A 15,971-nucleotide genomic window follows, 5' to 3' on the forward strand; every position below is an offset into this window, starting at 1 on the left:
TACTGTTTGGGATTATTCACTCTGGGGTTTCATGCATTCTTTCTTCTGTGCAGTGAGCAAAATAATACACTGCCTCTCAAGCAATGAATCCCACATCCAGCTTTCCAAGATCCAAACTCTTCTTTAAAGGGAAATTGCAGCTTATTTTATTGTACAATAAATCCAATCGTAGCATCCTGTTGTAAGTGAAGATAAAATAATGGAATTCTGGAAAAAAAACATAGAAAGCACAGGAATATTCAGCTGACCAGTTAGTATCTGCAGAAAGAAAAACAGAGATGACATATTTTGGTTTTTATTTTGTATAGATCACTCAACAAAACTCTTTCCTGAAGAAAACCGTTCAAAATAAACAGCAGGTCAGGCAGCATCTGTGGAGAGAAAGCAAAGATCACTGGCATTGTGCAGGGCACTGACTACCTGTTTAGTCTGTTTACCTCTACAAATAGTACTTACAGCATTTAGAGCAACACACAAAAAATGCTGGAGGAACACAGTAGGTCAGGCAGCATCTATGGAGAGGAGTAAAGAACTGACGTCAGCTCTTTATTCTCTCCATGGAGGCTGTCCAACCTGCTGAGTTCCTCCAACATTTTGTGTGTGTTAGTCTGGATTTCTAGCATCTGCAGAATGCCCTGTGTTCACTTACAACACTTACTGTATTTATTTCAGATGTCCAGATGCCCAGCATCTTCAGTGTTTGCTTTCATATAAATATTCTGTGTGTTTGGCTCCTTTTTATATAACGTTATTCAATCTAGATAGCGAAAATGTAATGTGAACAAAGTTACCAGAGAGACACTGAAGCTAGTGGATACAGAGTGTTTTATTCCACAAAATGAGACACTCTTGCTAAAGATCAAAGGTAACAGCAGGACAATTCTATAGTTACAATGTATCTGCAATGCTTCCTTTGAATTACATATAGTTTTCACACCTCCTTCTTCACATCTACACTCCAGATACCCAAATTGAATGCTAATCAGTATTGTCTGGTTTGAGATCAACACCAGGGAAACTATTGTTCAGGGCTGAATTCTAAATTCCACCTACAATCCATGTTCAAATGTGAAGAATGGCTGCTGTTGAACTTAATATACCCTAACTTCAGAATATGCTCAAACATATAACATTGTTCACTTTAGATATTGAAAATAGAATGTCAATGACATTTAAAGATGAGAACAAGAAGCTACAAAAGTAACACAAAGTATGTATAAATTAATGATTAAACCATCGAATGAGGATGGCGCCAGGGTAGTGTAGTGGATAGCATGACACTATTACAGTTCGGAGCGTCGGAGTTCGGAATTCAATTCTGACATCACCTGTAAAGAGCCTGTACGCCCTCCCTCTGGAATGTGTGTTTTTTTTTCCGGGTGCCTGGTTTCCTCCCACAGTCCAAAGACATACTGGTTGGTAAGTTCATTGCCTATTGTCCCGTGGTTAGGCTAGGGTTAAATTGGGGGCTGCTGGAGGATGTGCCTCAAAGGACTGGAAGGGCTTATTCCACATAGTGTTGCAATAAAATAAGTTGATTTATTAATGCAGACACTCTTTTCTTTATTCCCTCTGTTCCAGGATCATCATGGAAATGAAGGTAGCAGCTTATATAAACATTTTTCCAAAGATGTCTGCCATGTGCTGTAAGTTGTTCCAAAAAAATACTTTTTTTCTTGTAAGATTTACTGAGTGTCTGTCAGCAAATCGTTCACACGAATTCAGTACCAGAGAAATCTACACCTGTTTCTGAAATATGGGGGGGGGGGGTGTCTTAAAATTTAAATAAACTGCCAAAGAGCTAAGTAAACGTCCACAACAAAGCTTGGGGGAAAATGATCTGCGCAGAGGGACTCTAGATGCAACGTGATTTTACTCGGCTGTGGGGGGCTGACCATGTGCTTCTCACTTATAGAAGACATCACCTGCAACAAAGCTTGCGAGAAGATGGTCTGCCCAGATGGACTCCAGTTGCAATGTGATTCGATCTGGCTGTAGGGGCCTGTCTTTGGCCAGCAGACTTCGTGCTTCCTTATATCTTGGGATGGAGAAACAACAGAAGGTACTGATAGTTGCTGGTAGTTGCTGCTCTTCTAAATCATTTTTTTTAATATAGTCAGTGGCTATTTTATTAGATACAACTATACAATTGTTCATTAATGCAAATATCTAATCAGACAATCTTGTGGCAGCAACTCAATGCATAAAAGCATCCAAACCATGGAAAGGTTGTTGGTGCCAGACAGGGTGGTTTGATTTTCTGAGGAACTGGGATTCTCACGCACAACAGTCTCTAGAATTTACAGAGACTGGTACGAGAAACTGAAAATATCCAATGAGTGGCAGTTCTGTGGGTGAAAACACCTTGAGAGAGGTCGGAGGAGAATGGCCAGACTGAATAAAGCAGACAGGAAGATGACGGTAACTCAAATGACCATGCATTGCAATGGTGGTGTGCAGAAAAGCATCTCCAAACACACAACACATCGAACCTTGAAGTGGACGGGCTACAGCAGGGCAGCAGAAGACCACATCGGGTTCTACTCCTGTGGCGTCTTTATTAGGTTCACTCCTGCACTTAATAAAGTGGCCACTGAGTGAAGATCTTGGTTCTGGGAGCCCAGTGCAGTGTATGTATAGCAGGTATATGATGCACCAACACACCTTGTATTGGTAAAGTGCATTTAGAAAATTAGCCGAAGTAGCAAGAGGTGAACCAAAACACACAAAACGCTGGGGGAACTCAGCAGGTCAGGCAGCATCTGTGGGAAACAGCACAGTTGACATTTCAGGCTGAAACCCTTCTGCAGGACTGGAGGGAGAAAAGCTGAGGAGTAGATTTTAAAGGTGGGGTGAGGGGAGAGAGAACCACCAGGTGATGGGTGAAACCTGGAGAGGGAGGAATGAAGTGAAGAGCTGGGAAGTTGATTGGTGAAAGAGACAGAAGGCCCTGGAAGAAAGAAGAAGGGGAAGGACACCAGGGGGAGGTGATGGGTATACATGGCTGTCATAGCGGGTCCGGATAAGCGCGCGGACAAAGAGTTGGAGAGCAGCAGGGTTCACAGTGGGGGAGCAGTGAGAGGGAATTCCACTGAACTCCCATCGAAGGGAAGATTTAAACTTCTTCAGGGTAGGCATCCCTGGAAGAGACTTCTCGGTGTAGTAATCAAATCACAAACAAGAGAAAATCTGCAGATGCTGGAGAACCAAGCAACACACGCAAAATGCTGGAGAATGAAATGTATTTATTACAAATTTGAATAGCTGCCATTTGAAAATTAGCTGTGGAAATACAGTACTTAAAGAACTTGACATAATTCCCACTGAGATAGTTGTGATTAACAAAATAAAAAGGGATTTTTCAAAAAAAAATCTATTTATTTACAAATATGGCACACTAATGGACCCTTCTGGACCAATGGTGATAGGCTGTCCAATTATACCCATGTGACCTATTAACCTACTTTGGATTGTGCGAGGAAATCCACACACAGTCCATAAGACGATAACATATAGGAGCAGAATTAGGCCATTTGGCCCATCGAGTCTGCTCAGCCATTTCATCATGGCTGATCCATTTTCCCTCTCAGCTCCAATCTCTTGTCTTCTCCCTGCATCCATTCATGTCCTGAAAGTCAAGAATCTATCAACCTCTGCCTTAAATATACCCAGTGATCTGGCCTCCACAGATCACTATTCTATTCCACAGATTCTATGGCAAAGAATTCCGCAGGCTCATCGCCCTGTGGCTAAAGAAATTCCTTCTCATCTCCATTCTAAATGGACGTTCCTCTATTCTGAGCTGTGTCCTCTGGTCTTAGACTCCCCCACCATTGGAAACATCCTCTCCACATCCACTCCATCGAGGCCTTTCAACAGTCGATAGGTGACAATGAGGTCACCCCTCATTCTACTGAAGGGGTTAAACGTACAGACAGCAGTGGAATGGAACCTGGGCTGCTACCGCTTTAACAGTATGACCCTCACCAGCTGTGGTACCATGCCACCTCTCATGTTTTCCTCTCCCATTAAATAATAATGAAGATTCTCTTCATCGACAACTTCCCTACGTGGCAGGTTGTTTATGGTGCAGACTCTGGCAAAAGGGATCAGCTTGGAATGGTTTCAAATTCTTGTTCGCTGGCAGAGATTACACCTTCAGTTAGCTGAACACAGCCAAGCTGGCGACAGAAAGGTATTGGCTCTTCTTGTTTAACACACACAAAAATTGCTGGTGAACGCAGCAGGCCAGGCAGCATCTATAGGAGGAGGTACAGTCGACATTTCGGGCCGAGACCCTTCGTCAGGACTAACTGAAGGAAGAGCTAGTAAAGATTTGAAAGTGGGAGGGGGAGGGGGAGATCCAAAATGATAGAAGACGGGAGGGGGAGGGATGGAGCCAAGAGCTGGCAGGTGATTGTCAAAAGGGATATGAGAGGATCATGGGACAGGAGGCCTAGGGAGAAAGACAAGGGGGGGGGAAGCCCAGAGAATGGGCAAGGAGTATAGTGAGGGGGACAGAGGGAGAGAGAGCGAGAGAGAGCGAGAGAGAGCGAGAGAGAGCGAGAGAGAGAGAGATAAATAAATAAATAACGGATGAGGTTTGAATGGGAGGCGCAACATTAACAGGTTAGAGAAGTCAATGTTCATGCCATCAGGTTGGAGGCTACCCAGACAGAATATAAGGTGTTTTTCCTCCAACCTGAGAGTGGCTTCATCTTTACAGTAAAGGAGGCCATGGATAGACATATCAAGTTAGTCCTGAGGAAGGGTCTCGGCCCGAAACATCGACTGTACCTCTTCCTACAGATGCTGCCTGGCCTGCTGCGTTCACCAGCAGTTTTTATGTGTGTTGCTTGAATTTCCAGCATCTGCAGATTTCCTTGTGTTGGCCCTTTTTATTTCTTTCCTTGTCTGGCAGTTTTTGGGTTTGGTGAGGTACTGAAGGAAACGATTGCCTGAAAGAGGCACCATGTGCCCTAGAGGGCAGGGATCTTCTGTTCTCGCTACTGAGGGAAGGGACTTCCACACTCGGACCGCTTCACTTGCCCACCAATCCAGAATGGACCCCATGACAGTACCACCAGCTCTTCAGCTAACACAACCAGTGGAGATTCAAAAGGTCAAAGATAAGAGTTCAAAGTAAATTTTATCATCAAAATACATATATGTTACCATATACTACCCTAAGATTCATTTTCCTGTGGGCATCCTCAGCAAATCTATGGAATAGTAACTATAACAGGATCAATGAAAGATCAACTAGAGTGCAGAAGACAACAAACTGTGCAAATGAAAATATAAATAAATAGTAATAAATAACTAGAACATGAACAAGATAAAGAGTCCTTAAAGTGAGATCATTGGTTGTGGGAACATCTCAATGGATGGGCAAATGAGTGGAGTTATCCCCTTTGTTCAGGAGCCTGATGGTTGTGGGGTAGTAACTGTTCTTGAACCTGGTGATGTGAGTCCCGTACCTTCTACCTGATGGCAGCAGTGAGAAGAGAGTATGACCTGGCTGGTGAGGATCTTTGATGATGGATGCTGCTTTCCTTCAACAGTGTTTCATGTAGACGTGCTCAGTGGTTGGGAGGGATTTACCCGTGATAGACTGGGCAGAATCCACTGCCTTTTCTGCCTCATTTATCTGATCCTGACCTTGGCAACTGCCTGCGTGGAGCTTGGACATACTCCCCGTGTGGAGATTCCCCGGGTACTCCACCTTCCTCCCACATCATAAATATACAGATCGTTAGACTAATCCATGGGGAGTTGCTATGAAGGAAGGGGAAAGAGATTTCAGGGAAGTTTAGTGGGGGAATAGGATTACCCTGAAAACTGACCTCAATCAATGGCCCAATTGACCTCTTTCTTTGCCGTTATGGAATGGGGGAGAAATGTATCATTTTATCATTTTGGTATTTCAAGGAGCAGAATGAGAGACTGAGAGAAACGGATTTACAAAGAAGAAACATAAAGGATAAAAGACTAAGTTAGGCAACTTTTATTTTTATATTGTAACCGGGTGACCGTCAGATCTAATTCAGTATCATTAAAAGTGTACTTAGGCATCCATCCGGGTAATGCTAGGATAGTTGTCTGTGCCTTTAAGGGAGACGGTGATGTCATTATGCACATGCGGGATAGTGGGGAGACCATTTTGCTTTCTGCTGAAGACATGGTAAGGCGTCGGAATTGGTCCCTCCCAGAGTGTGCTGGGCATGGTGAGGAAAGATTTCCACGGGTGAAGAAATCAACGCTGGGTAGCGTGGCTTATACCAACTTCCTCACCATCCAAGTAGGATCACCACTATCGTATTTGTACCGTATTAGTTCTGGTATTTTTATACTGCAAACGCAATTCTGTCTATACACAAGGGTGTGAATTGAAAGCTAAACTGAGATTGTAGTGGCAAAAACTGGTTGTAAATTCGTTCATTTTGTTTCGCGACCCTCTTCTGGCACTTAAACATCGAAAACCGATAAAGGAATTAAAACCTGAAGAAGTCTTTGTTGTCCTGAGTGTGTACTGTGTGAACAAAGTAGGTTTTTAACTGAAAAGGTGGTGGGTTCATGGACACATATGCTTACCTCCTACTTGAATTTGAATTCTCCATGGCGGTATTTGTATATCTCCAAACCGAATGTCTGGCTCATGACACTAGTCCACTAACCTAACCAGTAAGTATAGAAATTAAAACATGCAACTAACATAAGACAAAGACATGTGTGTCAAAATGCAATGAGAGGGGCTAATGTATGCAGAGACAGAAAGTAGAGACAGCGTGCTAAAGGTCTTGAAATCTGTTAGGGTGGATGGGAATATTTGTCATGAAGGGGATAGTGAGTGTATGGACTGAGCTGCCAGAGGAAGTGATTGAGGCTTCTCATCAAATTTCTACACGTTCCGTGGAGAGCATTCTGACTGACTGCATCGCCGTCTGGTGTGGGGGGAGCTTCTGCACAGCATCAAAATAAGCTGCAGAGAGTTGTAGACTTAGTCAGCTCCATCATAGGTACTAGCCTCCGTAATATCCAGGACACCTTCAAGGAGTGATAGCTCAAAAAGGTGCCACTCATCATTAAGGACGCAGGATCCAATCACCTAGGTCATGCCCGTTCTCACTGTTACCATCAGGGAGGAGGTACAGAACCCCGAAGGTACACACTCAACGATTCAGGAACAGCTTCTTCCCCTCTGCCATCCGATTTCTGAATGGACACTGAACCCATGAACACTACCTCACTACTGTTTTATTTCTATTTTTGCACTACTTATTTAAGTTAACTATTTAATAAATATATACTTACTACAATTCACATTCTGTCTATTATTGCAATGTACTGCTGCCACAAAGACAAGTGTCATGACATATGGTGGTGATATTAAATCTTATTCTGATTCGATAAGTACTTGGATAAGTAGATGGCGGGGTGGCATTTAGACAGATATGGGCCAAATACAGAAAATCGGGATTAGCGGGTTGGGCACAACGTCAGCATGGACTGGTTGAACTAAAGAGTCTATAACCAGACTGCATCGCTCTGTGACTTACTGAGACGCAGTAGCCTTGTATATCCGCAGAAAGCGATGCTTCCCCCGAAGTCCGTGTGGCAACATGCATTCAATTCCTCTTCCCCCAGAAGGTAGGAACTTTGTGCAGAGGATTCCCATACAGGGAGAGGACAGGCAAAGCTGGTAACACCACACCCACTATCTTGATGGGCACTGATGACAGTCATTTATAGAGGAACTGATATCTAAGGTAGAACTTGGTAAGTTGCCTATGAAGGATAAAGGATGATTTTATTCACTTCTGTAGGTGATTAAAACAAGCTCAGAACTATATGAACTGATGGAGTTCATCAGGTGAATTTACCCCACGATTTTTGATTTGATTCATTTCTCAATTTGTGGGTGTTGCTGGAAAGACCAGCATTTGTTGCAATATCCTTGTGAAGGTGTTGTTGAGCTTCTTTCTTGAAACAGTGAAGTCTCCAGTGCTATTTTGGAGGGAATTCTGGGCTGTAGACCCAGAGGCAATGAAGGACAGGTGACATACCTCCATGGCATGGGAGTTTGAGGGGAACATACAGATGGTGTTGGTCTCATGTCTCTGCTCACCCTTTCTTTCTTGGTGCTAGAGGGAGATGCTGTTGCAATAACCCAGGCAGGTTATTCTCGAAGTGGTGCTTTCATTAATAGGGTCATAAAGCACAGAAACAGGCCATTTGGCCCATCTAGTTCATGCTGAACTGTTATTCTGCTTAATCCCATCAACCTGCACTTGAACCATGCCCCTCCCATCCATCCTTGTGTTCCCCTCAAACATTTCACCTTTTATCTTTAACCCTTGACCTAGTCCCACCCAATCCTGGGGAAAAGCCTGCTTGCATTTATCCTATCTATACTCCTCATAATTCTGTACCCCACTATCAAATTTCCCCTCATTCTCCTACGGTCCACGGAATAAAGTCCCAACCTATACCACCTTTCCCTGTAACTTAGGTGCTCAAGTCCTGGCATCAGCCTTGTAATGGTCCCAGATGGAAGACCTCATGGCAATGATTCCTGTGTCTGAGGGAATGAGTGTTTGAGGTGAAGGGATTTACATTTCCCAAACCAGCTGCAGATTCTAAAATTGTCTTTCAGAACACAAGATCTCAGGTAGAGGGTAAACAATTGTGACATGCTTTCAAAACCCTTCCACAAACTGAACAACTTATCTTGAATTTAGCACCTTGAGAGAGCTGCTTTGGATTCTGATTTAGATTCGTTCATTTATCGTAGCTACATCAAAACATACAGTGAAATGTGAAATGCGTTGTTTGCGTTAACAATCAACACAACCCAAGCAAGTGTTGCCACACATTCCGGTACCAATAAAGTGTGCCCGCAATGCTCAGCGGAACAGCACAAGAAGCAACGTTAACAAAACAGCAGCAAAACAGACCCCTTTCCTCCCTCCACCCACCCACTCAGACCTCCAAACCTAGGGGAGGCCCCCTCCACACCTCCAGCCTCAAGAGGACTCGCAATCCTTGGCCTTCCGACTTACTCAGTGAATTTTTGATTTCCAAAAAGCCCAGGACTAGAGAACTCTCAGGCATCTGCATATAACTTCATTATCAAAATCTGCTTATGTTTCCAGAGACAAACTTATAACCACCTCACTGGCATGTGAACCCCACTTCCATGGAATGGTTTCGCACCTGCCCATGCCCTTCCCTGATTGTGTAATTGCTCTGCCAGATATTCACACTTAGAGCATCTGGATCACTTGACATTACATGAAAAAATAACAATAAAAATTACTGAGTAGGAATTCATCTCTTTTAAAGTTTGAATCTGGTTGATAATAGTGTTTTTTTTTTAATTGGAGCAGTCAAAGAATTCTCCCCTTTGAATGATAGCTAAATTCCAAGAATTTAGAATTAAAATTAAAAGCACAGGATCCTTTTTTTAAGCTAAATTCTATTATATATAGTGAATGTTTTCAGGAACCAAGAGGTTGATAGGACAAGAACAGCAGAGAGCAGGAACAGACCCTTCTTGAAATTAGATTTGCTGACGATACTACACTGATTGGCCTAATCTCAAACAACAATGAAGCAGCCAACAGAGAATGAGTCATCACCCTGACACAGTGGTGTCAAGAAAACAACCTCTCCCACAATGTCACAAAAACAAAGGAGCTGGTTGTTGATTACAGGAGAAATGGAGACAGGCTCTCCCCTATTGACATTGGGGTTGAGAGGGTGAACAGCTTTAAGTTCCTCGGCATACGCTTTACTAAGGATCTGATGAGGTCTGTACATACTGGCTGTGTGGTTAAAAAAAAGCACAACAGCACCTCTTTAACCTCAGACACCAAAATCCCAAGAACTTTCTACAGGCGCACAATTGAGAGCATCCTGACTGGCTGCATCACTGCCTGGTATGGGAACTGTACCTCCCTTAATCGTAGGACTCTGCAGAGAGTGGTGCAGACAGCCAAGATCATCTGTTAATAGACAATAGGTGCAGGAGTAGACCATTCAGCCCTTCAAGGCAGCACCACCATTCACTGTGATCATGGCTGATCATCCACAATCAGTACCCTTTTCCTGCCTTCTCCCCACATCCCTTGACTCCACTATCTTTAAGAGCTCCATCTAACTCTTTCTTGAAAGAATCCAGAGAATTGGCCTCCACTGCCTTCTGAGGCAGAGCATTCCACAGAACCACAACCCTCTGTGTGAAAAAGTTTTTCCTCAACTCCGTTCTAAATGGTCTACCCCTTATTCTTAAACTGTGGCCTCTGGTTCTGGACTCCCCCCCAACATCAGCAACATGTTTCCTGCCTCTAGCGTGTCCAATCCCTTAAAATCTTATGTTTCAATCAGATCCCCTCTCATCCTTCTAAATTCCAGTGTATACAACCCCAGTCCCTCCAATCTTTCAACATATGACAGTCCCGCCATCCCGGGAATTAACCTCGTGAACCTTCGCTGCACTCCCTCAATAGCTAGAATGTCCTTCCTCAAATTTGGAGACCAAAACTGTACACAATACTCCAGGTGTGGTCTCACCAGGGCCCTGTACAACTGCAGAAGGACTTCTTTGCTCTTATACTCAACTCCCCTTGTTATGAAGGCCAACATGCCATTAGCTTTCTTCACTGCCTGCTGAACCTGCATGCTTGCTTTCAGTGACTGATGTACAAGGAATCTGTGGATGTGACCTTCCCACTATTGAGGACATTTACAAAGACAGGTGTGTAAAGAGGGCCCAAAGGATAATTGGGGACCCAAGTCACGCCAACCACAAACTGTTCCAGCTGCTACCATCTAGGAAACAGTTCCGCAACATAAAAACTAGAACCAACAGGCTCCAGGACAGCTTCTTCCACCAGGCCATCAGACTAATTAATTCATGCTGTTGTATTGTTTTTCTGTGTTATAGTGATTGTCCTGTTGTGCATACTATTTATTAAAAATTACTATAAAATGCACATTTAGATGGTACATAACTCAAAGATTTTTACTCCTCATGTATATGAAAGATGTAAGTAATGAAGTCAATTCAATTCAATATTGTGTGGTACTAATTACACCGGTAATCAAACATCTGTCTAAACCAGGGGTTCCCAACCTGCAATCCACAGACCCCTCGCTTAATGATAGAGGTCTATAGCATAAAATAAAATTGTGAACCCCAATCTAAACTAATCCCTTTTGCCTCTACAGTGTCCATATCCCTTCATTTTCAGCACATAGGGATGTTTAATACCCCTATCGTATTTGCCTCTGCTCCCAGCCCTGACACCATTCACTCTGTGTGCGTGTACAAATACAGTGTTGTAGTAATTTTATGGATTACACTGCACTGCTGCAAAAAAAAACAAATTTCATGATGCATGTAAGAGATGATAAACTTGCTCCTGATATGGGTCTCTATTGTGGATGGAGGAGGAAGGGGGAATTAAAGTTGGGAAAAGGGGAAGAGAGAGGGGAGGGAGCGAGAAGCACCAAGGAAACATTCTGCAAAGATCAATAAACCAATTGGTTGGAATCAAGTGACCTTGCCTGGTGTCTCAGGGCTGGGTGTGTTGGCACCAGCCCCTGGCAGTCCTCCTCTGCCACCTGTCCCACACACATTCCCACAGTGCTCCACCCCCGTCATTCCCAACATACTTTGTTCCGGCCAGATTTACAAACTCGCTCTCCGCTCCACGTTGACAAATACAGTACTGTGCAAAAGTCTTGGGCACCCTAGTTATAGCACCATCATTCAGGAGGGTCAGGGTTGATTTCAACCTCTTCCAGCTGCTCACCCATTCCTCACTTCCTGGGTGTCCAAGCATCCCGTGGTCTGAGTGTTGCATTAACTCATCCAGAACTCCATTTGATACTGAGTTCTGAAGATCCACAACCCTCTAAGTTTGAAAAAGGGTGGGTAGGGGCTTGTTTTACTGTAGGCTTATTTTGTTGTTGATGGTGTTTGCGTTGTTCTGATGAGCAGTTTGGGAATCCGATGTTTTGCGCCGGAACGTGTGGCGACACTTGCGGGCTGCCCCCGGCACGTCTTCAGCTGTGTTGGCTGTAACCTCAAACGATGCATTTCACTGTGTGTCTTGGTGTACACGTGATAAGTAAATGAATCTGAATCTGAACTTCTCAGAAATATTCAACCCCACATCCTGGAGGGTGCCTCCTAGTTCCTACTACTTTGGAATCAGAGTCAGAGTCAGGTTTAACATCACTGGCACTTGTCATGAAATTTATTAACTGTGTGGCAGCAGTACAATGTAATACATAATAAATATAGAAAAAAACTGAATTAAAGTATATATGTATAGTAAATAGTTAAATTAAGCTAAGTAGTGCAAAGACAGAAATTTAAAAGTAGTGAGGTAGTGTACGTGGGTTCTATGTCCATTCAGAAATCGGATAGCAGAGCGGAAGAAGCTGCTCTGTGTTTTTAGTTTTTTTTACTGGTGCTGCAAATTCACCTTATGCTAAATGTCAATCTTCTAGAATATATTTAATTACTTGTTAATTTATTTGTGGTAATATTACTTTACGTACCGTGTTGTGCACGAGTTAGCACTGTGCTGTGCATATTAGTCTGGAAGAACGTTGTTTCATTTGACAGTATATATGCGTACGGTTCAATGACAATGAACTTGAAAATTAGATACTACTTTCACACTGACTGCCCCCTGCTGTTGTCCTCTCCAACACAATAAGGTTAACACTTAGCTAGGGAAAGGCTTTGCTGGAATTCTGTACTGTAAACTGCAGCTTATAGGAGCCTGAAATATTGCTTGCTCGCAGATCACAATTTGCAGATTGTAAGGATCATTTACCTTTTAGTTTTGTGGGCTCTTCGTGCACAAGTTGATGGCTGCATTTTTCTGGCTCTGTAGCAACAAAGGAGGCATGTAAGCTCATTTGTTTCCTTTCTTATGCTGGATCCTGTAAGGTTTTAGTTTCACCTGAAGGTCAGTGTACACCGGAAAATTGGCTGTGTTTCAATTCATTTTATGCCATGCAACAGATCCAGGAAGGAATGTTGCCAGAGGCTTAACCCTTTAATGGGTGATTAAAGGGAAAGTACCCAAACCCTTACCATCTCTGTTTCTGTGCAATAAAAAAAGACAAAAATAACATATTAAATTTAGGAAAATACCAAAGATAAATATTGGTATGAAACCAAAAAACACTGGGAAACATCAGAACAATAGCTTTAAGATCAGGAACATCTTTCTCCTTAGATGACAGAGCATCAGTCCGAAAACCATTCCGGAGATTGATCTCAAACAGGTGGCCCTTGAAGTGCCTTGAAGTGGCATAATCGTATCTCTGTGAAGGACGTGTTTTAATTAACACATCAGAACTATGGCCTGCTTGAATCAATCTTCACTGTTCAATCAGTGTAATCACATTTAATCGTATAATAAACTGCCTCTTGGTTTTCCTACTATAATTCACCAGGTTTCAATAAAAAGAGAATTTAAGCATCTTGTCCTTGCTCTCTGTAAATCTTATTAGAGCTTCGTGAATGCATTCTGCACAGTTTTGTGAATCCCTGATTAGGTTTCCTTACATCCATTTACTAATGAATTCACCATGGAAACGCACCATAAGTGCTTCAGCATTACGCTGTCAGCAGAGTTCTTGAATTACTGTAGCCCACGTTCTGAGGGCTCAATCACGGGAGGCGAACAAAGCTGCAAACGGACCACTTCAGCGAGTAAACAGTACTGCATCAGTCTGTCTGTAGGATAACTGGAGATCACCTTGGCACAAGAGCATCAGATCCTTAATCCGCCCCCCATTTCCCCCACCGCCTCTGCCAACGGGAATGGATGCGATCAGAATCCTCATTTTAAGATAAAAATGACTGCAAATCCTTTGTATTTTTCTTTGAGCAGAATGATAATTGAGAATGGCATACTGCAGCTTTAGGGTTTGTATTAATTTCAACTCTGGTTATTACTGCTGGACAATTACAAAAATCTGTCTCCTGAATTTGTCTTTTTTTTCCACTCAGATTTGTCCGTCCTTTTGAAATTACTCAAGCTTAGTCTTTCAATCGACCATAGCAACCCATCGCACTTTAAATGGGCAGAGGACGCCATGCCGAAAGAATGATAAGCTCACACCTGGTTTGTTTGTAAAATTGTTAAAGTGTTTAGTTTTCTTAACAATGGCTTTATATATAGAAACAGAAAACCTACAGCACAATACAGGCCCTTCGGCACACAATATTGTGTACTTACTTTAGAAATTATCTAGGGTTACCCATAGTCCTCTATTTTTCTAAGCTCCATGTATCTATCCAGGAGTCTCTTAAAAGACCCTATTGTATCTGCTTCCACCACTGTCGCTGGCAGCCCATTCCACGCACTCACCACTCTCTGCGTAAAAATCTTTCCCCCGATATCTTCTCTGTACCTGCTTCAAAGCACCTTAAAACTATGCCCTTTCAGCCCTGGGAAAAAGCCTCTGACTATCCACATGATCAACGCTTCTCATAATCTAATACACCTCTATCAGGTCACCTCTCATCCTACACATGCTCCCCAATCCAGGCAACATCCTTGTAAATCTCCTCTGCACCCTTTCTGAGGTTTCCACATCCTTCCTGCAGTGCGGTGACCAGAACTGAGCGCAGTACTCCAAGTGGGGTCTGACCAGGGTCCTATACAGCCATCTAAAGTATGCTTAAATGGCCTTTATGATGTTAGAGCTATTACAGTTCTGGAGTTCAGAGTTCAATTCCAGTGCTACCTGTAAGGAGTTTGCATGTTCTCCCGTGAACCACGTGGGTTTCCTCCGGGTGCTCCAGTTTCCTCCCACAGTCCAAAATCACACTGGTTAGTGGGTTAATTAATCTCGGCCTGTCTGAGGTACCACAGTTGTAGATTGATGGATGCTGGATCAATGGACTCTTTAGTGATTCTGCTAGTGCGGGTGGAGTTTGGGGGGGGGGGAATGTCAATACTTTTGCTGCTGCTTACGTGAAGGAGGGTGGGGCGGGGGGTTCAATGTTTCTATCGCTCTACGGGGTTTCTTTGTTTCCTGTATATCTGTGAAGAGTTGTGTACTGTATACATACTCTGATATTAAAAGTACTTTGAAACTTTGTAAGTTGGCCTGTGATTACGCCAGTGTTAAATAGGTGGGTTGCTGGGCAGTGTGACTTGATGGACCGGGAGGCCTGTTCCATGCTGTATCTCTAAATAAATAAATAAACCAACAAACAAAAAATAAAAGCATCAGCTGCAGCTGAAACTTCAGTTCTTCAGTGATTACAATGCCTGTATAAAATACAATGGATGACCGTGTCATTAACTCGAAGAAAACATTATCTAAAAGTCTTGCATTAAACCATACTCTATCACTAATTTTATTGTAGTACATTTCAGTGTACTGTCTCTCTTTCAGTAATTATAGAAATCTTAGTCACAGGATAGGTTGATCTTTAATAATGATACACAACTAGATTTTGAGAATAACCGAGGTATTTGCAGAGATCACAAGTTATAGGAGCAGAATAGGACATTCGGCCATGGAGAGCTGCATCACCGTCTGGTTTTGGGTGGGGTTGTGGGGGCAGCTACTGCACAGGATCGAAGTAAGCTGCAGAGTTGTAAGCTTAGTCGGCTCCCCTACGGCCACTGGCCTCCACAGTATCCAACTCATCTTCAAGGAGTGATGGCTCAAAAAGACGGCATCCATCATTAAGAACCCCAACACCCAGGTCATGCCTTGTTCTCATTGCTGCCATCAGGAAGGAGGTACAGAAGCCCAAAAGCACACACTCAGCGATTCAGGAACAGCTTCTTTTCCTCCACCGTCCAATTTCAGAATGGACATTGAACCCGTGAATGCTACCTTACGACTTTTTAATTTCTATTTTTGCACCACTTATTTAACTATTTTACTGTAATACACTTTTTTGTAATTATGAATTGCAT

The sequence above is a fragment of the Mobula birostris genome, chromosome 22 (assembly GCF_030028105.1).
Source record: "Mobula birostris isolate sMobBir1 chromosome 22, sMobBir1.hap1, whole genome shotgun sequence".
Taxonomy (NCBI): Eukaryota; Metazoa; Chordata; class Chondrichthyes; order Myliobatiformes; family Myliobatidae; genus Mobula; species Mobula birostris.